General features: G+C 34.1%; 1 protein-coding gene across 33 annotated transcripts in view; it reads left to right on the top strand.

Annotated features, from left to right (window-relative positions):
* The window catches only part of RIMS1 (regulating synaptic membrane exocytosis 1), a 477545-nt gene that overhangs the window by 200615 nt on the left and 253814 nt on the right, over window positions 1-23116 (top strand). The window lies entirely within an intron of this gene.

Raw genomic sequence — 23116 nt, 5'->3', positions numbered from 1 at the left:
GGGATACATATCCTTAAGGCTTCTTGTTTTACTCAAATTCTTTAACATTTGCCTGTTTTTGCTGCTGTATTTTTAGTTTTAGATATGATTAAAACTTTTATGTTTACTATAATTACTTTGCTAATTTACATGTCAGACTGGTGTATGAGTGGTCTCCATAAGAATATATTTTCTGGAATCTATATATTTTACTTCTCCTTAAAACTTACAGTTTCTAGAGATGCCTGAATTATTATTATTAATAGATCTCAGAGAACCATTTGAGGGGAGACTCTTGTAGAGATGTATGCATCAAATGCAGATCGGATTAAGTTATCAGCTAACAATGACTACTAACTTCCCTTAATAAATCTTTCTCTTTTATACTTTCATATGTTCATACCTTTCTTTATGTCAAAATATCCTTGGTTAATCCTTTTCCAATTGATGAAGAGCTGTTTACCAAAGGGCAAGAGCAACTCAAATGTGGAATACTCCCTAATGTTTATTAAGCATGTCTTTCTCAAACACTAGATTACAAGACCTAATTGCTGTGCAATTTATATCAGAGATTCCACAACAGCCTTAGCCTTTGCTGCTGCTCCCAGCCCAGTTCAGTTGTTTTTTAATTGTCCTTGGACCACCCCATCACCACTGAACTATTTGGGAAACACAACACTGTCATCTGACTTAGTCTTTTATTTCTGTTATCTAGCAGGATAATATGTTCTCTAGTTTTTCTTTAAGTGTCCTCTCTTCTCATAAAGATTGAAGAACCAGAAGACTATACTCCTGCCCTTAGTGTGGGTTAACTACTAGTTATTATGTCTTTTATTTCCTTATCTATGGTTGATTCTATTTTTGTATGTCTTTGTTTTATTTTCAGTTTTTGAAGGGCAAAAGTTGGAATATTAAGACAAATTGTTGGACATGGTATATAAAAGGTAGCAGGGATTGTCTAAAATAAAGAAGTTATATAATTAGCATATTTTGTATTTCCACCTCAAAATTATTCTTTAAGAAGAAGAGTAATTTTGATGAGTCTGTTTTGGATATCTTTAGAGTTTCTTTGTACTTAAGATAAAAGAAAAAATTGTACAAAGATATGGATAATTGTCAGTGTCTTAGCAATGTTGCTTAGTTCTTCGTGTGTTCTTTTAATCTAAAGCCACATCTTTCTTCATCTAAGTTGACTACTTCCTTGATCATCATTTCTTACCTGTCTACTTTGTCCTCTCCTTTCTATTAAACGTATAATGAATTTACTTGTCCTATCTTCTCATACTTTTTCTCATAATCTTCACCACTTTCCACTACTGATATTTTTCAAAATGTCAAATCTATTCTTATGTAATTATCCTTCCAGGCAAGTCTTGAATCATCTGAAAGTAAAATTTGCTGATTATCAGTTGTCCTTTGTTCATGGAAGCAATGTCTTCACAAAACTCCTTGAGAATGTAAATTGCAGGTTTTCTATTTTATGTAATTTTCTGTAACTTCTGGTAATACAATATAAATATGACTGTTTCTTAAAGAAATATTTGCTCTGATTCCTCAGAAAAGTCCTACTTTTTTCAAATGTAATTTTCATCCATTGGTTCATCTTTGAATTTGAAATTGGTCCTTTTTCTAAATTTCACGTTTAGACAAAGAGGAAAGCTTTTATTCTCTATGAGTCCCATCTGTCTTGTTTGCTGAAAGGCATTAAGAATGATGCTGTGGGCAAGATGCCAGGCAGCAGGGAATTCAGAGCAGGGTTTCTCTGGTCTTGTCCCTCTGTGCCACTCCTACTCTAACACTCCTATCCTGTGTTCCTTTGTCAGTGTTCTCAGTATTGTTCAGGGTACTCACATTTCTTTCCCTACACTTTTTCCATGAATCATACTTTTCTCCAGCAATTGCAGGTGCCCCTGAACTTCAAAATGTCTATAAGAGAGTTCTAATTGTTCTAATAAATAGGGGAGGACACCACCAGCAAGGCCTTAACCTGGAGATGTTTAGTAAACATCTCATTAAATCTAACTCCTGTTTTAACCTTCCAAGCCAGCTTATCCCACAGCTTCTCTATCTCTCAATCTCTTTCTTTCTCTTTTTTGTCTCTCTCTATGTCATATGCAATCCCTCAAGAAATCTTGTTTGCTCCATCTTTAGAATGTATCTCCACAATGCAACCTCTCCCCCTCATGTCCTCATTGCCAGCTTGGTTCAAGACACCATCAAGTCTGTATTATTGCATTGAATCTGTAAGTGGCCTTTCCTCCCCATCTCTCCACCCTCTATCCCACTCTCAAAGACTAATCTCAGCTGGAGTGATGATTTTAATGTGTAAATCAGACTATACCTTGCATGTCTCTGCTCAAAAGCCTCCAATAGCTTCCCATCTCATAAAAATAAAAGCTAAGACCCTTGCAGTTGTACCCAACACTCTACCTGATCTGTACGCCACACATACACACATCGTCTCCCATCACTCTCCCACCCACCCGCTGCCTTCTGCCCACTGCTTTCTTCCTTCACCTAGCTCATACTAAACAAAAAACTGCCCAGGGTTCCTAGCATAGCTCTTTCTTTTCCTTTTCCTGGAACATTCCTCACATTCCTCATTCCCAAACTCTTCTTATCTCTGCTCAAATATTATCTTATCAAGGATGCCCTCTATATTTACTCTATATAAAATTGCAGTCAACTCCCAAACACAGAACATCATACATCATATCTCATGTCTTACATCCATGTTTAATTTTCTCCATAGTACATCCCCATGGGGGGAAAAATACGCATACAGACACACACGCACACAAACACATACCTGTTTCTTTGTTTAGCAGGAGTTCTATGAAGAGAGGACTTTATTCTTTGCAGTATTCCCAGTGCCAACAACAATGCCTGGCACAGGCACTCAAAAAATATGTGTTGAATGTTGAGAAGTCTTTGGCTTCTGGGTTTGTGGAGTCAGCTTCATGTTAGCAGAGCAAAGCATCACTTCTTAATTGGCACAGCACTTCTACCTAGGAATCCCACCAGGCAAAGCCCTGCTATAATTTGTATGCCATATTTTCCAGGTAAAGGCAATTAAAGGAATGAAATCTGCAGCCACAAGGCAGTGGGCAGAGCCATGGCACAGTTACTAAAGGCTTTCTCTGCCCTCACCCACTACACTCTACTCTGTCCTTGCTCTAGGATCATGTGTCATTTAGCATAGGGATCTCTGGGGAATCCCATTTACTTCCCAGGCTTCCCTTTATCTGTGTTGGACCATGGACTGACTATTGTTTTACTCGACTTGATTCGTATCTGTGCTATGTTTTCCACAAAATTTCTCAATGTTTCTGGCTTATTAATGATATCCATTCTTGTTTCATAGACTGTTATCTAAATTTAATTCTTATTTTTGTACCTTTATAGCATTTAAAAAATTAGGAAATCCTCTTGAACTGAAATTTTGAGTAATTTTGATAAAGTTGAACTTTTAAACAAGTAATATGAGGCCTTGACTAGAATAAGAACCCCTCCCCAAATTTAATAACTGTTAGTCTTTATGCTGACATTCTAAATGGATAATTTTTTTACCACTAAAAAAATTCTAGAATAGTCAGCAAAAAAGAATAAAAAATACTCTTTTTGGTGAATATTTTCAAAGATTACTTTAGTATTTTTTTTGTTCTTATATAACCACAAATAATTTTTTCCTCTAGAATTCTTGATATTTCCAACTCTACAGGGCTGATTGGTCCAATAGTGAAATTCAGTAATGCCTTTGGATCCTAGTTATACCATAATGGAAAAAAAAAACAACAAATATTCAAATGATATTAAAATGTCAAAAAATTAATTTTGAAGTAATTTTCAAATAGTTGGTAGTACTATACCAGAAATGCTTTATGCAAGACACTTTCTGATCATTTCATTTCTTGCCCTAAAACACATAAACAGACACAAAATAATATTTATAGTATGTTAATTTTTAATAATGGTAATATTTAATGAACTATTACTATGCCAAACATCAAATGAACATGAAATATTTGTTTTTCTTTTTAAAAGAATTTTAAGATGCCTTAGAGAACATCAAATGAACATGAAATATTTGTTTTTCTTTTTAAAAGAATTTTAAGATGCCTTAGAGAACAAATATTTCATGTTCATTTGATGTTTGGCATAGTAATAGTTCATTAAATATTACCATTATTAAAAATTAACATACTATAAATATTATTTTGTGTCTGTTTATGTGTTTTAGGGCAAGAAATGAAATGATCAGAAAGTGTCTTGCATAAAGCATTTCTGGTATAGTACTACCAACTATTTGAAAATTACTTCAAAATTAATTTTTTGACATTTTAATATCATTTGAATATTTGTTTTTTTTTTTTCCATTATGGTATAACTAGGATCCAAAGGCATTACTGAATTTCACTATTGGACCAATCAGCCCTGTAGAGTTGGAAATATCAAGAATTCTAGAGGAAAAAATTATTTGTGGTTATATAAGAACAAAAAAAATACTAAAGTAATCTTTGAAAATATTCACCAAAAAGAGTATTTTTTATTCTTTTTTGCTGACTATTCTAGAATTTTTTTAGTGGTAAAAAAATTATCCATTTAGAATGTCAGCATAAAGACTAACAGTTATTAAATTTGGGGAGGGGTTCTTATTCTAGTCAAGGCCTCATATTACTTGTTTAAAAGTTCAACTTTATCAAAATTACTCAAAATTTCAGTTCAAGAGGATTTCCTAATTTTTTAAATGCTATAAAGGTACAAAAATAAGAATTAAATTTAGATAACAGTCCTTAAAATTCTTTTAAAAAGAAAAAATTTGATTGTGTAAACATATTGTTGAACTATAGCTACTTTCTCATTGGTGAAGTAAGATGTTGTGATGATCAGAGAAAATGAGGGAATCAGAATTTGACTTTGCACAATTTAGTAAATGTAAGTGAGCCAAAAATATAATTTTATATTTTGCTTTTAACATAGTATATCATTTTTAAATGTTCTGCAAGTAGTTTCCAACATGCATTATTTTGTGGAATTTTATCCCCACAGTATTACAGGATTTATTACAGGCAAATTCTTTATAGGTATCGATGAAAAGTAAGGCCAGAGGAGTTTAGTGATTTTCTATACATCAAAATGTTGACAGGATGTGGGTGAAAATCCAGGGCACTTGACTCAGAGCTGTGACTTTTAAAATAAGATAATTTAGTTAATTTCATATAAGACAAATTCTCATTATAAAAAGTCTATACTGCTTATAACAGACTTTAAAGTAAATATTAAATATCATATTTTATTTTTGAACATGTGTTAATTCCTTCATTTGCTCTAATTGCTTGGATGACCTCGACATGTTTAATCTTCTTGGTGCTTTGCTCAGCATTTACCACACGCTGCAAGTATAGTAAGCACTCAGCGAACTTTGAATGAATGAATGGCACTTCTTTGTATATTTTTCCCCAAAATCAGTTTTTTTTTAAATTCCAATGTTTGAAGCCTTAAAACATAATTTTATAATTTAGCATATCTCTTTCCTTAAAACAAAATCTTTAGAACTTAACTGTTGTTACAGAGCTGTCTCATTGAACCTATGATCTCTGGCTTTGCCTTCTTTACTCAGCTTATGTGGAATGAAAAGGATGCTCAGTCCTCTTCTTCCTCACACGTTTCTAGAAGTTACTTGAGTTGAGCAGAATAAAAGGAAGCTCCCACAAGCTCTTCTGTTTAACCATGTCCAAATATACACCACATTCAGCACTGAATGGTCTGTGCATGACGAATGGGAACAGCTAGATTTCAGTGTTTTATACCATTCATTCAAGTTTTGCAAGTAATCTAGTTCCCGTTTCATGAATGTTCTTAATCATGCACTTCTTGTACACTTCAGTTCTTTATCATTAATCATGTACTTAATCATGCACTTCAGTACTTTATCATTAAATGAAATAAATTACTTTACTTTTATTCATACTTTTGGTAGACATATAAGTTTGATTGAAAACCAAATATGACCATTGAATTTTCTTAGACATACATAAAATAACATATTATTCAAAAAGTATAGTATTATTAGAATCTGATTTCATCCATTATTTCAACTCACTGTTTTATTAGAAATAGCATATTTTTAGAATTAAATAATATTATCTTTAAAATATTTCATTCCAAATTATATTAATGTAAATGTTTTAGCATATTTTAAAACTAGAGAATATGGCTAACAGGAGTAATTCTTAATGACAATATAAATATGTAATCACTGTATATGCTTGTTTAGGAATTGTAAAAGTCTTTTCTACTCCTACATAACGTAGCTTCCTGTGACATAGCTGAGATGACCACTCAGGCAGTCTGGACAAGAGTGAGGAACATGACAGTAAATGCTAGGAAGCCTGGGTTTAGCCACAAATCCAGCCCATCTTCTAATGATTGGCCACTCACCTGAACTATCTCTTCCTCAATCTTGTAGGCAGGGAATTGGTAGTACCCAAAGCCAACTCCCTTACTGTTTGGCTTACTTAGACTGTGAGGGTCCTTGTCAGGTAGGTACCAGGAGTCATCAAGATATGGCAATACCAATGTTGGGGGAGGGGATGTTGTCATATCGGAAACTAATTCTGAGTGGAAGTCAAGGGAGATGAAAGAGAACTAGATCAAGAGACCATCATTGAAACCCAAGAAGACCGGAAGTGGACTGAAGACAGCTTTACTGTGCAGTGTTACATATAGATGTAACATAGGATACATTTTCAGGAGTGTGTAATCATGTGCTTTCCTCTTTCAAATCCCCATCGAATTACATTTAGGCAATTACTTAATCATCTGATTTTTCCTATTTTACAATAGTCAGCAAACTTTTTCTGTAAAGGACCAGACAGTACATACTTTAGGCTTTGTAAGCTTTACAGTTTCTGTCCTAACTACTCAAATTTGTCTTTATAGTATGAAAGCAGCCACAGACAATACAAATTGATGTAGCTATGATCCAGTATAGCTTTACTTATGGACACTGAAATTTTATATAATTTTTATGTGTCATGAAATATTAGTGTTTTTTATTTTTTCTCTTACCATTAAAAATGTCATAGCTATTAATTTGCAAAATATATCATTTGAAAATATCACCAATTATGGAGGCAGGCATATTTGAATTAATATATATTAAGCACATAATGTTGTTGCAGTCAATGTTCTCAGTTGTGTGTGTATATCATATATTCATATATTTTTATTTAATTGTCAAGACAACCTGATTACCATCTCCATGTGACAGATAAGGAAATTGGGTCTCTAGGTCATGCTCAACTTGGATGCTGTTACTCAAATCTGGTCACTTTAAATTCTAGGCCAGTGCATACAAATCACTAGAGTAGCTCATTTAAATGAAGTTTCTTAGTTTCATCCCCGGAAATTTTAATTCTTAAGTTTCTGATGGGGCCAAGAAATCTGCATTTCTAACAATCTTTCTCTTAGTTCCTGGGCCTTAGGAAATGGATGACAGGCAAGATTTAGCTTGTAGGCAGTAGGTTGTGGACCCCAGTTGTAGTACAGTAGCTCTCTCTTCTGGTCAGTACTGCCAGTCAGTCCTAAGTGGAACAAAACAAGCAGTAGGTCTCATTTGTATTATTGATTTTATTTACTATCTCTCACTTATTAAAATTGTGTGTGTATGATAATATATTATTCATTGGTTTGTAATATCAAATAAGGTTATTAAGTCAGAGATTTAGCAAAATAACATAAGTATTCAGTAAATTATATATTATACATATATAACAATATATAACAATATTATATAATAATATATAATGAAGTAATTTTCTAATATATAATGCATTATACAAATTACCTAAAAAGTTGTGTGTATGTGTATGTATATGTATATGTAACTATCATTCATTTATTAAATCATAGATTCCCAAATATACAGTCCAGTTGAAGTTCCTTTTTATTAATAATAGAAATTATCCTAAGAAGCTTGATGCATAAATTTTACTATTAGCTTTTAATAAATGAGAAATCTCCATATTTAATAATAATCATATATAAGCTTCTTATTGGATAAAAATAAGTTATATTTTACTATAAAACAAAACAGAAACATAATTCCTTGATAATATTCTCATAATACATATCCTTTGTTTCCAGTCAAAGAATTAAAATTACATAAAATTGATACTATCACATGTTAGAAAGAGAGGAAGAGAAGGCATCCTCAGATGCATTTGGAAAGATCATCTTTTCCTAGTTTCACAGTATTATAAACTTAAAAATGCCAAATTTACTTCTTCCTCTTCTCTTTTATGTGTGAGATGGTTGTCTTTCAGTGATGGAAAATATAAAAATAAATGTAAATACTTAGATTTCCTTTGACTACCATGTTTCATCCATATATAGCATCTTATAAAAATCAGCATACTATTATTTATTAAAAGCATAATTCTGGATTGCTCCTCTAGGTTGCATAATTTTGAGAATGAAGATCAAAAATTCCTTCTCAAAGCTTCTCTGTATTTGTGTCTTCTAAATCCCCTTATGTCTGAGAGGAAACACCCATCCCAATGCATATTTCCCCATTATCAGAGTATTTTTCCATATATTTTGGTGCTCAGTGATGGCATTACTGATGTTAATATTTTATATGAAAATAAAAATAATGTCGGGTAGCTTTTAATTTATGAGCTTCAGTTTCACCTCTCCAACTGTGATCTGCATTCTTCTTCCCTGTGGGCTAACATTAGTACCTGCTATGAAGGAGTTTTTTCACTCCTCCTTAACTGTGTGTATTCTATCATGTGTAAGTATTCTGCTGAAATGTAGTCTATCTTTCAACTTTCAGAGGTATGAACTGTGTAGTGAGTACATAAAGTCACTTGAATCATCTTAATTTACTTACATTAACTTGATTCTCACTGTGAGAACCCATCCTATGAAGCCATCAAGGAATGCAGTCTCAGTAATCATTGAGGTTTAATCCTCCAGCCCTCCCAGGACCTCAGAGTTGTGTAGGAAAGCATTGTAAAGGCCCCTCCAGTCATCACACTGTTGACTCAGGTAAATGACTGAGGCAAAAAAATCTCAATAAATGAAGTTTTCCTAAGCCAAGATTTTTGAGGACCCACCTGGGAAAAACACGAACTGCAGACGAGCTGTGGCTGTTTTTCCGAAGGGGAAGTTGGTACCTTCAGCGTTTAAAGGCATAGAGAGAGAAGGAAAAAGGCAAAGGTAAGGGAGGGTAGGGGATCAGGAGAGGGACTGTAAGGGCAAAGTAGTTCCATTCTTGTGAGACCCAGCAAATCTACATTTTAAATAAAATAAGGGGAAATTTAGAAGGGAAAAATCGAGTGAAGGAAAGATCAGTTATGTAGATGCCCCTGGGATGTCTGATTCTGTCTTATCTCCAGTTGTGTTACCTGTAAGATTAGCGTACAGTCTGGATAAGTTTTAGTTTTAGGTGCTAGGCATAGGTACAATTTGCGTGCCTTTGCTTAGGGGAGGTAAGCAAGGAATTTCCTTAACAAATGATATATGGGGTTAGTTCTCCACAAGTCCCTGAGGCTTTTATTTTCTCTTTTGCATATGAAGTTAAGGGTGTGGTCCTGAAACTTTGATTTTCTTTTTACAAAGTCTGCATTGGCAACCAGAGAGACTCTCCGTAGGTTCTATGGCCTACTCATAGTACAGGGATCTTTGATGAAGCAGAGGCCCTGTTCTTCTGGTCCAGCTTTTGGAGAAATAATAATTAAAAAAAATAAAATCTTGCCAGGCACGGTGACCCTACCTGTAATTCCAGTACTTTGAGAAGCTGTGGTGGGAGCACTGCTTGAGGCCAGGACTTCTAGATCAGCCTGGGCAACAGAGGGAGACCCCCATCTCTAAAAAAAAAAAAATTTCTAAACTGGCTTAGAGTGGTGGTCCATGGTTCCTATAGTTCTAGCTACTGGGAAGGCTGAGATGAGAGGATTGCTCAAGCTTAGGAATTTGGGGTTATAATAATCTATGATCACGTCACTGTACCCCAGCCTGGGCAACAGAGGGAGATCCTGTCTCAAATCAAAAGAAACACACACACAAACACAAATTTGTGGGATGCAGCTTAGAAGGAAATTTATAGCATTAAGTGTTTATGTTAGAAAAGAAGAAATAAATGGCCTTAAGACACTGAGACTAAGAAAAGAAGAACAAATTAAGCACAAAGCAAGCAGAAGGAAGGAAATAATAAAGAGTAAAAATACATGAAATTGAATAAATAAATAAAACCTTCTTCCAATCAGAAATCCTCTCCATGAAAGTACCAGAGAAGGACAACACTTTATAATTGAATAAGCATGAAGGCAGAATGTGATGCCTACCACAGGCAGTCTACTAAGAGATTGCAATGACAGAAAGAAATCTCACTCCTACATATAGCCCAGTGGATACAGCCCATTCCATACATATTCTCAAGATAAATAGTAACTAGTCCTCATGTAAGAGGACCACTGGTCACACATAGTTTGTCCTAAATTCATCTGGTAATTGGGGTGACTATCTGTGTTAGCTAGTTGGCTTATCAGGAAAATAGCTTATCTTATCTTTAGGGCTAGAAGTTGCAAAGTGGAGCTAGGTGCCTGCAGAAGTTAGGCTCCTACCCTTCCACACAAACAGAGACAGGAGCACTATCTTCCTTGATGGCTGCATTTCAAAGAGATGGCTCCAGGTCCTTAAAAAAGACAATACTGGTCAAAGTGAGGCGACACAAGACATGGAAAATGGGCCCCACATCTACTGCCATCAAATTGGTACTGACTGATTAAAATTATGGTTTTCAAATGGTGGCAATGCTCACCAGGAATTTGGGGAGGGGGAGAGACCCAATCTTAGGGATGTGGCAGCATTTTGGAGGAGAAGGGCATAACTCTCTAACCCTTCTTAGGGAGAGGCAAAGATATACAATGTAAACAAAATGTCAAACAAACAAAAAAGAAAAAAAACTTTTTATCAGGTGGTGGGCAGGAGGGAGGGGGGAGGAGGAGAGGGGTATACACTTACATAACATGTGTGGTGCACACCACCAAGGGATTGGACACGATTGAATCTCTGGCACATGGGAGGGGGGAGGGGGGGCAGGGGCAATATTTGTAACCCTAACAATATTTTTACCCCTATAATATGATGAAATAAAAGGAAGAAATAAAAAAGACAATACTGGTTCTTAAAGCTGGAGGCTTATTTAGCTTTTACATACATTTCAAAGGACAGAGAAAGAACTTACAAGTTTTTAAAGTACTGTGCTTCCCAAAAATAAGACAGGGTCTTAAATTTATTTTTCCTCAAGAAGACACCCTAGGGCTTGTTTTCCGGGGATGTGTTATTTTTTTTAAGTACGGTACAACAATCTACATTTATTCAAATATAGTTAAGTCGACTTCTGGAGCATCATCATAAGTCTCCAAACCCTGAATTCCATCCTGAATTTCTTACGACTCTATTTACTTTAGAACCATTGGCCCCAATCTCTCATGTAGAGCAATAGAGCTCTCATGGGGCAGATGAGAAGGGTTCCTAGTCTTCTTTACCACTGGGCCACGAAATTCCCAGGTTGTACAGATACACAACCTGTGCGTGATAGCCACGCCCATGACTAGGTCTTATTTTCAGGGTAGGGCTTATATTGTGCAAATGCTTAGAAATCCCGCTAGGGTTTATTTTATGGGTAGGTCTTATTTTCGGGGAAACACAGTAAATGCTTTAGGAAAAGCAAGGGAGGAGGGAATGTGTTTCTTCATTTACTTTTTTTTTTTTCCTCTTCCCTTTTCTTCCCTTCTCTCTTTTTCTTTTTACTTTTTTTGATTTGTGTTTGCCCTTACATGGTATCCCTACACCCACAACACACCCACCCCCTTAAAGGTATTTCCACATGCCAGGGTGTTGCCAGCTAGCCACGTGTGAGTCTGCGCTATCCCCCAGCTGCCACCCTGCCAACTTCTTCAAGACTGGGGAATTTTCCAGGATTCCTCTCTTAAAATTCACAATGTGTTTCTTATGGTAACAGCAACAACAACAAAAGTCCTTGAGACTAAAAAATAGAAAATAGCATGATTTGACTATGACTTTAAAAGTCTAGGACTGGCAAGCACAGATTAATATCTTAAACTAGTTTTCTACCACAACACTGTCATTAGTTTTATTCCTTAACTATCTTTGAAATGAACCAAACTTACAAGACTCTATTAAGATCAGATTTTTTCTGTGTGGAAATATTTCTTCCTTCCTTAGCACCATATACACTATTGAGATCTTAACTTCCTTTGTGAGTATAATATTCTATCTTTACTATTCCCACATTGCATGCAACAATTATAGATTATTTTATGACATTAAATTAACTCATTAGAATCTGTAACATAGCATAATTATTGCTCTCATTTCATTACTGCCTTTGAAAAGATTTTATAGCCATTTCCTCCACATTTGAAATTGGTTTCTTCAAAATTGTTTCCACAGCTCGGCAACATAGCCAGCCCCTGTCTCTACAAAACAAAGAAACAAACAAACAAAACTAAAAATAAAATTAGGTGGGCATGGTGGCACACACCTATAGTCCCAACTATCAGGAGGCTCAGATGGAAGGATTGCTTGAGCCCCAAAGTTTGAAGTTGCAGTGAGCTATGATGCTACTGCACTCCAGCCTGGATGGCAGAGCAAGACCCTCTCTCTAAAAAAATTGTTTTAAAGTCCCACAAACCAAAATTGTTTTCATTATTCGCTGTTCACCCTTCTGGACTACGGGAAGTCTGTGACATTTTACTCATCTTGCTCTCAAATGATCTTTGAAAAGTTAAACTGACTGATGGCAAGTTTATAGGTGGTTAAAGAATCATTTATATCAATCTATCCTTATAAGATATTATTATCTGTGCAGCATCACAGTATTCCATAATTACTTCACAGCCTGTGAATCTATGTTTCCAAATGGCCTATAAATTCCACTATATAATAGAGTAAATGATTTCATTGGATGTAAGAGAAGGCCACATGTGGGGTGGTAGTAACTGTGACACACTGGGAGTTGGATCATCTTGGTTTGAGTGGCAGCCCTATGATCTAGAAAACAAAATCACAGCTTATCTGAACTTGTAAACTTCTCTTACTTGTAAACCTAGGAATGATATTATTAACCTACACCTACTTCTCAGAGCTATTGAACAGATAAAAATAGTAAGAAATGTCTGATATCAGAAAAATTATATTTTAGAAGTATAAGGGTTTTTTAATTCATGTTTTCTTGCAAATGACTTGGGTTCTAAGTAAAACAGAAAAAACTAGGTAAGCCTTAACCAGTAATGCTTATTTATTGCAGTTGGGTCCCTATTTGATTTATTTCTTTTAAAATTAATTAAACCATTTTTCTTTTACTCATTGCAAAGTGCTTAAAAAATGGACAGTTCAGCTCTGTTAGCTTGTAATATGTGTAGTAAAATGGTAACTGCAGCCAACCATTGCTTTAAGGCTACCTGACCAAATAGTATCAAGAAGCATCCATGGCTTATAATAAGCAAAATGTGGTCTGGTTTGTTCACAGTGCAAAACTACATTACTTGTTACTTATAATTTAAGTTCACATGTTATGCTGCATGACTGTTCTATGATTCCTCCTTTATAAGTTTTCTTTTGTGCCTACATTATTCCACAAAAAGATCATTTTGAGTTTTGCAAAATAATTAGAAAGAATTAAAAAACATTTTAACCAGTTGATTTTAATTATTAGAAATTTCAACAGATTTTGTTTCAGTTATTCTTGAAAAAATATTTCTTTCTTTTTTATCTTGCTGGCTGTTTTGAAGTTCAAATTATTTTTTTTTCTTTTTATGCATCAATTATTTCTGTCAGCCCAAACTCTCTGACGAGGTGATTATTTCAGAACCTTTATTATTGCATGTACTTTAATGACATTTACTTTTATGTAGTACAAGCCATTCCTAGCTACTTTTTAAAAATTTATTATTTTGTATATCAGCTTTAGTTTTCAGACAAAAGCATATTTTACCTTATTTATATATTCATTCTTTTGTTGTGTGGTTTGATTATTTTAGGTCAATATTTTATCAGTGCTACCACTGTGCAGCTAAGCATAAATTGTGTGTATTCCACATTGATTTTAAAAGTAAAATACCAAGGTAGAAACTGATTATGGAAGTAATAAGAAGCAGGTCGTGATGATAGATAATCTCCTTAGAGATATGTGTTTGGGGGATATTGTGCTGTTTGGTCCTCTAAATTCTATTAAAGCAACAGCAACAGGATTCTGTTACTGTACATTTTGTAGTTTAGTGCCTTCATTATTTTGTTCATTTATCATTTTTATTCCACCAACAACATTGTTTTTAAACATATTGTGGAATACATATGATAGCATTTATTTTGTAGAGAAACACTTCAGTCCCATATACTGTTACATCCCAACCGGGTTGTATTGCCTACTGCACAGAGAGGAGCCAATACATTGAGACAGTCGGGATTGCAGTGGAGAAAGTTTAATATCACAGAGCACTAAGCGAGGAGACAGGAGGAATTTCTCAAACCCATCTCCCTGAGAATTTGGGAGAAAGGGTTTTTAAAGATAGTTTGGTAGGCAGTGGGTTAGACAATTAAGTCTGCTAATTGGCCAGGTTCCTGGCGAAATCATAGAGGTGTAGAAATTCACTTCTTACATTGAGTTAGTTCCTGGGTAGTGGTCACAATACCTGTTGAATCAAGTTTTTGGTATGGGCCACTGGTCTGGGTGAGTCAGCAGATCCACTGGAATGCAGGGCGTGGAAGATATCTGAAAAACTAGCTTTAGGTTTAACAAGGGTAATATTTTCTATGGAGAAAGTTAAGAATCTTTATAATCATCAGCTATGTGACTCCTGAGTAGCAATTATAGGAAAGCAAACTAGGGGACACTGGCTGGTTATTATTATTATTTTTAACATTGCCTCTGCTTTTGCAGAGCATAGGCCCTTAACCACAGTTCTCGCCTTGCACCCCTTTGTAATGGTTTCGAGACTGGGAAGTTTACAAAAGGTCAAAGGATTGAAATTTTGATATCCCTTGAGGAAAATACACTAAGATGCTGGGAATGAATATTTACTAGCCCATAATAATAGATAAAAAGAAGATCATTTCTTTACAAAACAAGAAAATTGGCAAAATATTTTTTAAACCTCCCCAAAGATGAAATATTTCATATTTTTATTTCAAAGAAATTTGACAGTTCCGAAAGAACAAAGTTAAAAATGAGTGGGCGTTCTAAGAAGGAAATAGGAATTGATCAAGTTGGTTTCCCAGGCATTGATTAATTACCTGTGGTGTTCTTAATATATCTTTTTGACTGCATTGCCTTCTTTTAGTGGAGAGAGAACTATCTTCCACATCTGCTGATAATACAAATTGTGATTAGCAAGGAGAAGTTCATCAATCTCCATTTTCCAACAAGGGAGTTTAGAATCCTCCTATACTGAGCAGAGTAGAAAGTGGACCAGTTTCTCTCTAAAGATAAAATAGGAGCATAATGATCTAAATGTAACTAAATTAACATCAGCAGCAATTAATGTCAGTAATATAATAATTTCAGTTAATTTGCAAAACATATCATTTGAAAATATCATCAATTGTGGAGGCAGACATTTTTGGACTAATATATATTGAGCACATAATATTGCTCCAATGTTCTCAGTGGTGTGTGTGTATCATACATCCATATATTTTTATGTAATCATCAAGACATCCTTATTACTATCTCCATATTACAGACAAGGAAACTGAGTCACAGCACTATTGTTCCTGGGCATGCTTGACTTGCTCCATGTTTCACTTGGAGGATGCTGTTATTCAAATCTAGTCACTTTAAACTTTAGGCCACTGCATACAAATCACTTGAGGGGCTTGTGTAATGCAAATTTCTTGCCCCACTCCTATAAATTTTAATTCAGTAGGTTTTAGATGGAGCCCCAAACTCTGCATTTCTAAAAATCTCTTTGGTGATGCCTTTATTGGTCCACAGATCACACTCTCAGTAGTACTGACCCATGCTACCCTAACAAATAGTATTGTCTAGTGTCATATTACATCCTAAACAGAGTGTGATTTAGTAATAAGGAACATCACGTCTATCCAAACCTTAGCCATCTACCAACTTCATCTTTCTGAAAAACAGATAAGAAACGGGAAGTAAGCAAAAAGATAATGTGGAATTTCAAAAATAATTTGACCATGGCAAAGCAGTTAAATTCATGCTATTCATTCATAAGAGAGACTTATTTACTCTAGTTTATTCATAGCTCTTAAAGATGGGCTTTTATTGTTAATCTTCAGGTTTTTTAAATTGCATTAGAAGAAAAAGAGAGAGGCTGTTCCAGTTTAGCAGGTGTCCTGGGTGAAATGCATCTGGCATTCAGAGGACAGTCAAAACTGGAAAAATAGACATAAGAATTCAAAAATATAGGAGTCTGAGCCTATGACATGCATGGTCTAGCTGTCTTATGCATAGCAGTTGAACTTGACTTTTTACGGCTCTCAGTAGTTGCATCATGGGCAAATATATCGGCTCCTTACTGTGACGACTCTCTGGAGAAAGAAGAATATGGAATTTGGAGTCCAATTTATTCCATTTGGAGTAGTTTCAAATCTCAGCTCCTCTGCTGTGGAAGACAGTTTTCTTCACCTAATTTTTTTTGCCAGTAGGCAGTTGTGGCAACCAGCTCACTAGATGGAGTAAATAAATGCAGGAGGGCAAGTTCCCTAGCAGGATACCAAACACAGAGTAGGGATCCCAGTTTCTCCTATCTGTCCCCAGGGGGAATGAAAGATAGTTCAAGAGGGTGGGATGTGGTGTCAGACAGAGCTGGACTCTGATACCGGCTGCATACTTATTAACTGGATACCTTCAGAAAAGCTATTTGAACTCTCAATGGCTCACTTTTTTTTAGTTTGTGGAGTTAGTAATACCAATTTTTCTGGGTTACTAGAAGAATTACAATAGTACACATACAGTGCCTTGCATGTGTTAGGCCTCCAATAAATGGTAATTATGGTGATTATAGTTATCATTCTCAGCATCTTTCTTTTAAGATAATACTGCAGGTGGGTCACATGCTTTGGAAAGATTTGTATCCTAAATCATAAACCTTCAGAATTTCCATATAATTTATTCATGATGGTCCTGGTTGTTTATAGGTTCACTTTATGGGTTAATGTTTAAGCCTTATCTTCACACAGAAAAACAAATATATACTTTAATAATATTAATTTTTCTCATATGTATGTATACATATGAATATATATATGTGTGCATATATATGTGGATTTTAATTTATCCCACATTCTCAGTATTGCACATAGCTTTCTATCATTACTCTTATAGCATTAGCTTATATAGATTGATTTTGGGTTGGGAATTTGAGAACTTAGTATACTATAATATTGATATTGTTATTATCCAGAAAAATGCAGAGAAACATAGTTAAGACTCTGAGCTTAGAAGTACACCAGAATTAGAACCTGGCTTCTCTACTCATGAGTTTTGTGACTTAGGATGATCTACTTAACCATACTGAGCCTCAGTTTCTCAACAATAGAGGGGGATAATATGCCTTAATCATAGTGTTGTGGGGATGATTACTAGTATTTGTAATGTGCTTAACATGATGCATATTATAAATTTCTATGAATAGGTAGTCTATTTTGTATTTTATTGTCACATTTTATAGTGATAACAATAAAATTGGATTTTTAATAATTAGGTTCTAAAAAAGAAAATACTGAAAATTTTTCCGAGTTACCAGACAACACACTTAATGGATAGACAAATATAAATAAATGAATACTAATAAAAGCTATAGATGTTCTACATGTGAGTTAAATGGGAAAGAGAAAGGGACTGACTAACTTAACCTGGAAAGATTAAGGAAGGCTTTCAAGAATGTGACATTTGGTTTGAGTTTGTTTAGTTCAAACACAAAATTGTGGTTAATATAATAATAATGAATAAATAATGCAGAAGACTGGATCAAGATATTGAACAGAACATACATCCAAACACCTCCCCCAAATGCCTTTAAATAACAGGAAAAGAATTTGAATACAAATTCACAATAGAGCTAGACTTTAGGAAAAGGTGTCAGTAACACACCCTAACTTTTTAGATACTCCTCAAAATAAAAAGCCCAAAAAAGTTAATTAACAAAAGCAAACAATATGTCAGCTCAAAACACAAACAATGGAAAATTATTACAAATATAAAAGCTAGAGAGTTTATTATGTTTAATGACAGCCAATATAAATATTATAAAGAGGAAACTCGGCGCAAATATCAAGATCATCATGCATAATGAACTTTACCTCCTAAAACTATTCCCATGTGTGTCCCTGTAAGGAAAAAGGGCAGCAGAGTATTTGACTCAAGTTCTAAGCTAATACTCTAATGCTGGAAGATTTGTGTACTATACTCTAAGAAAATTTACTTACTTGATGGAGGTGCTTCATGTGGTTGTCAGTGTCTGAGAGGGAATGCTTAGTGTGGGTGTCAGGGTCTGAGGGAATCAGACAGCCTGAAGTAACTTAATATACATAGGAGAAGAAAAGAAGTAAAGTAGCTACATCAGAAGGAAATTAAGAATAGGCAAGTTTGTTTTGATAAGTGAAAATCTGAGAGATGTTTTGTGTGTTTGGATAGGGGTGGGTGTTCATTGCCATTTTCGACGTGTATAACATGCCCAAGAGGTGAAAGTGAAGCCAAGCAATGCACTTACCCATTTACACTGATCCTACAGTGACCCCCTTCTGTTTAGAAGATGGAGACGTTTAGGAAATAATCCTATGGACTATACAATGTCAGAAGAAATTTACTCCAGAATTAACAGACATGTTTCAGTGAGATTTGACGTAACTCAAAGAGAGATTTGCGTACATCAAATAAAAACAATCTGCTGAGGAAAGGGACAATGAGAGGATAAGGATGAGTTTGGAATGAACTCATCAAAACAAATGTTTGCAAAAATTTGTTTTAAAAGCCCATAGAGCAGACAGAGGCAAGAACTGAATCAGTGATCTGTAAGATAAACACATGATATTCTCACAGTATAAAAAGAAATAAACTAATATTAATAGATAGTATGTTAGAAGAATTAGTCATAGATACTTAGTCTAGGAAGTCTAACTCCATTTAATAGGAGCTCCAGAGGATGAGAAAACAGAAAATGGAGGACGTAACTACAAAATTAGAGAAAAATATTCCCCAATTGTTAAGCACAATTATTGAAAAAAAAAGTTTTACACAAAGACACACCTTGGTGAAATTTTATTACTTTAAATATGAAAGGAAAGGCTGGGCACGGTGGCTCACGCCTGTAATCCTAGCACTCTGGGAGGCCGAGGCAGGCATATTGTTTGAGCTCAGGAGTTCGAGACCAGCCTGAGCAAGAGCGAGACCCCGTCTCTACTAAAAAAAAATAGAAATTAGTTGGACAACTAAAAATATATAGAAAAAATTAGCTGGGCATGGTGGTGCATGCCTGTAGTTTGAGGCAGGAGGATCGCTTGTGCCCAGGAGTTTGAGGTTGCTGTGATCGAGGCTGACCCCACAGCACTCTAGCCCAGGCAAGAGAGTGAGACTCTGTCTCAAAAAATAAATAAATAAATATGAAAGGAAGAATCCTGAATAGATTCAGGAAAAAAAATGAAAAAATTTACATATAAAGACGTGAAAATCAGATGACATGAAATTGTCATCTGATTTATCATTGAAAAAAAGATTAGAAGTTAATTGAGCAGTATCTTCAATGTTTTTACAACAAAGAAACATGAATGTTCCCAAACTAGAATTCTGGATCTAATTGTGAGTATAAAGTTACCATATTTTTGGACATAAAAATATTCAGAAAGTTTACCTTTTACATACCCTTTCTGAAATAATCACTCAAAGATTTAATGCAACAAAATGATCAAGTAACATTACCTATAGGAAGATAAGGGTGGTTTAACATCGGAAAATCTAATAATATATTATAATTTAGAGTATCAAACAAGTAAAGGAGAAAATTATATAATCAAATCAATAGATGATTGAAAAACATTTGATAAAAAAAGACAGCTTTTTTTAATTGCAATAGATTTAGGGGATACAAGTGGTTTTTTGTTACAAGTGTGTATTTTATAATGATGAAGTCAAGCCTTTTAGTGTACCTGTAACCCAAATAGAATACATTGTACCTAACATGTAATTTTTCATCCTTCATTCCCCTCCCACCCTTCCCTTTCATAAGTCTCCAATGTCCATTACATCACTCTGTATGACCATGTATACTCATCATTTAGATTTTCAGCTTGGCTGTTAATAATGTACAGAAATGTTACTGATTTGTGTACATTAATTTTATATAATCTGATATTTTACTGAGTTTATTTATCAATTCTGGGAGTATTTTGGAGGAATCTTTAGGGTTTTTAGATACATGATCACATCAGCAGTGAGGGATAGTCTGTTCTCCTCTTTTCTAATTTAGGTGCCCTTTATTTTTTTTCTTGCCTGATTTGTCTAGCTAGAATTTTCAGTACTGTGTTGAATAAAAGCGTTGAAACTGGGGTTCCTTGCCTTGTTCCACTTCTTATGTGCAAAGCTTTCAAATTTTCCCCATTCAGTATGATGTTGGCTGTGAGTTTTTCATATATTGCTTTGATCATTTTGAGGTATATTCCTTGTCTATTTTGTTGAGGGTTTTTTATCATGAAGGGGTGCTAGATTTTAGCAAATGCTTTTTCTGCATCTACTGAGATGATCAAATGCTTTTTGATTTTAATTCTGTTTCTGTGGTGAATCACATTTATTGGTTTGCACATGTTGAACCATCCTTATATCTCTGGGATAAAACTCACTTTATTATGGTAAATTATTTTTTTGATCTGCTTTTGTATTCAGTTTCCTACTGTTCCGTTAAGGATTTTTCAAATATGTTCATCAGGATGTTGGTCTGTAGTTTTCTTTTTTGTGTGTGTCCTTTTGTGGCTTTGGCATTAAGGTGATACTGGCTTCTAGAATTTGTTACAGAGGATTGCCTCCTTCTTGATCTTATGGAAAAGTTTCAGTAGGATAGGTACCAGTTCTTCTTGTTAGGTCTGGTAGAATTTGGTGTGAATCCATCTGGTCCTGGGCTCTTTTTGGTTGGGAGATTTTTTATTACTGATTGATAGGTTGTGTGTTTCCAAGAATTTACCCATTTCCTCTACATTTTCTAGTTTGTGGTCATAATATTCTCAGATGACCTTTTGTATGTGTGTGATATCAGTTGTAATGTTTTCTTTTTTATTTCTGATCGAGCTTATTTGAATCCTCTCTCTTCTTTTCTTAGTTAACCTGATGGTCTATCAGGTTGGTTCATCTTTCAAAGAACTGACTTTTTGTTTCACTGATCCTTTGTATTGTTTTTTGTTCTCAATTTCATTAAGTTCTGCTCTGATCTTTGTTACTTCTTGTCTTCTGCTAGCTTTGGGTTTGGTTGTTCTTGTTTTTTCAGTTCCTTGAGATACAACATTAGGTTCTTAGTTTGTGATTTTTCTGTCTTTTTCTAAAGAAACAATAAGAAAGCTAGGAATATAATATAATCTCCTATATATGAATAGGAACAATTACCAAAACCTCATACCAATTATTATTCTTGCAGATGAGACACTAAAACCATATCAAATAAAAATCATGACCTGGGATGCTAACTGATTATCATTTAACTTAGTCTGGAATATTTTGGCTAGTGTAATAAGATAAGAAAATAAAATAACTAGTATAAAAGTGGAAAGAAAAAGGTAAATATGTATCTCTTTGCTGACTATAAAATTGTATACCAGAGTGAAAATCAATGAGAAATTTAGTAGTGTGTCTAAATATGAAATAAATTTGTACAACCCAATATGTGTTATATACCATAATTTATTTAACATTCTTATTGTTTCAAAGCTTATCTACACTATGAAACACCACAGTAAATATCCTTGTGCATATATTCTTACTAGTGTTTTATACCTTAGAGGTAAATTCCCCCCCAAAAATAGGTTTTTCCAAACTGATTTCCAAAAATATTTTAATAATTGAGCAATGTTTAAAAGTACACATTTCTCACATATCACTAGTAATAAATGTTAATGCTTGTTAAAAATTTCTATCACTGTAATACATATAAATTGACATTTTATTATTCATTTAATTATTTGTATTTGTTTGACTTGTTAAAATTATGCATTATTTCACATGTTTTGAGCCATTTGAGTTTGATTTTGTGAGAATTATTTATTCATCATAACCTTTGCTCTTTTTTCTATTGGGTTGTCCTTTTCTTGTCTATTTGTAAGCATTCTTTGTATGTTAAGTATATTAGTGTTTTATCTATTAAATGCACTATAAATATATGTATACATATATATTTTCCAGTCTAAAATTTGTTCATTGGTTTTTTTTTAATTTTAGAGCTTTCTTGTTTTGTTTTTCTGTCTTGAAATTAAGATGCAAACTTTTATTCAAAAATTAAGTGTATATGATCTTAATAATGCAAAATCATATGTGTATATACATGTGTGTATAGAAAGTACAATAAAGGGAGATTTTGAGACTCTAGCTATTAACTTGGAGGAATATCCATGATATAATTTTATTTGGAGAAAACAAGTTACCAAGTAATGTGTATATTTTTGTAAAACAAGTTAATTTAGATATAATAGACATATGAAACTCATTATATCAAATGTACAACTCAGTATTTCTCATTAACTTTACTGAGTGTTGGAACCATCACCATAAATCAGTTTTAAAACATCTTTAATTCCCCTCAATAAAATCCCTTTTGCCCATTTACAATTAATACGCATTCCCACCTTCAGTTTCAGGCAGCCACTAATCTACTTTTTTACCCTATAAATTTACCTTTTCCTTTTCTGGACTTTTCAAATAAATGAACATCAACAATCATGTGTGTATTTGTATAATACAAAGAAAGAGAAAGCTTAGAAGGATACACATCTGGCTACTGATGTTGGTTAAAATCAGAGAATTGGTATAAGAACAAGGGAGACAAAAATAAAACAACTAAATAAGCACTCTTAAAAAAAAGAATAACCCAATAGAAAAATA

Source organism: Microcebus murinus, chromosome 5 (genome assembly GCF_040939455.1).
Source record: "Microcebus murinus isolate Inina chromosome 5, M.murinus_Inina_mat1.0, whole genome shotgun sequence".
NCBI classification, from domain to species: domain Eukaryota; kingdom Metazoa; phylum Chordata; class Mammalia; order Primates; family Cheirogaleidae; genus Microcebus; species Microcebus murinus.
Note: the sequence above shows the minus strand (reverse complement) of the source record. Positions and strands in the feature narration are given on the sequence as shown.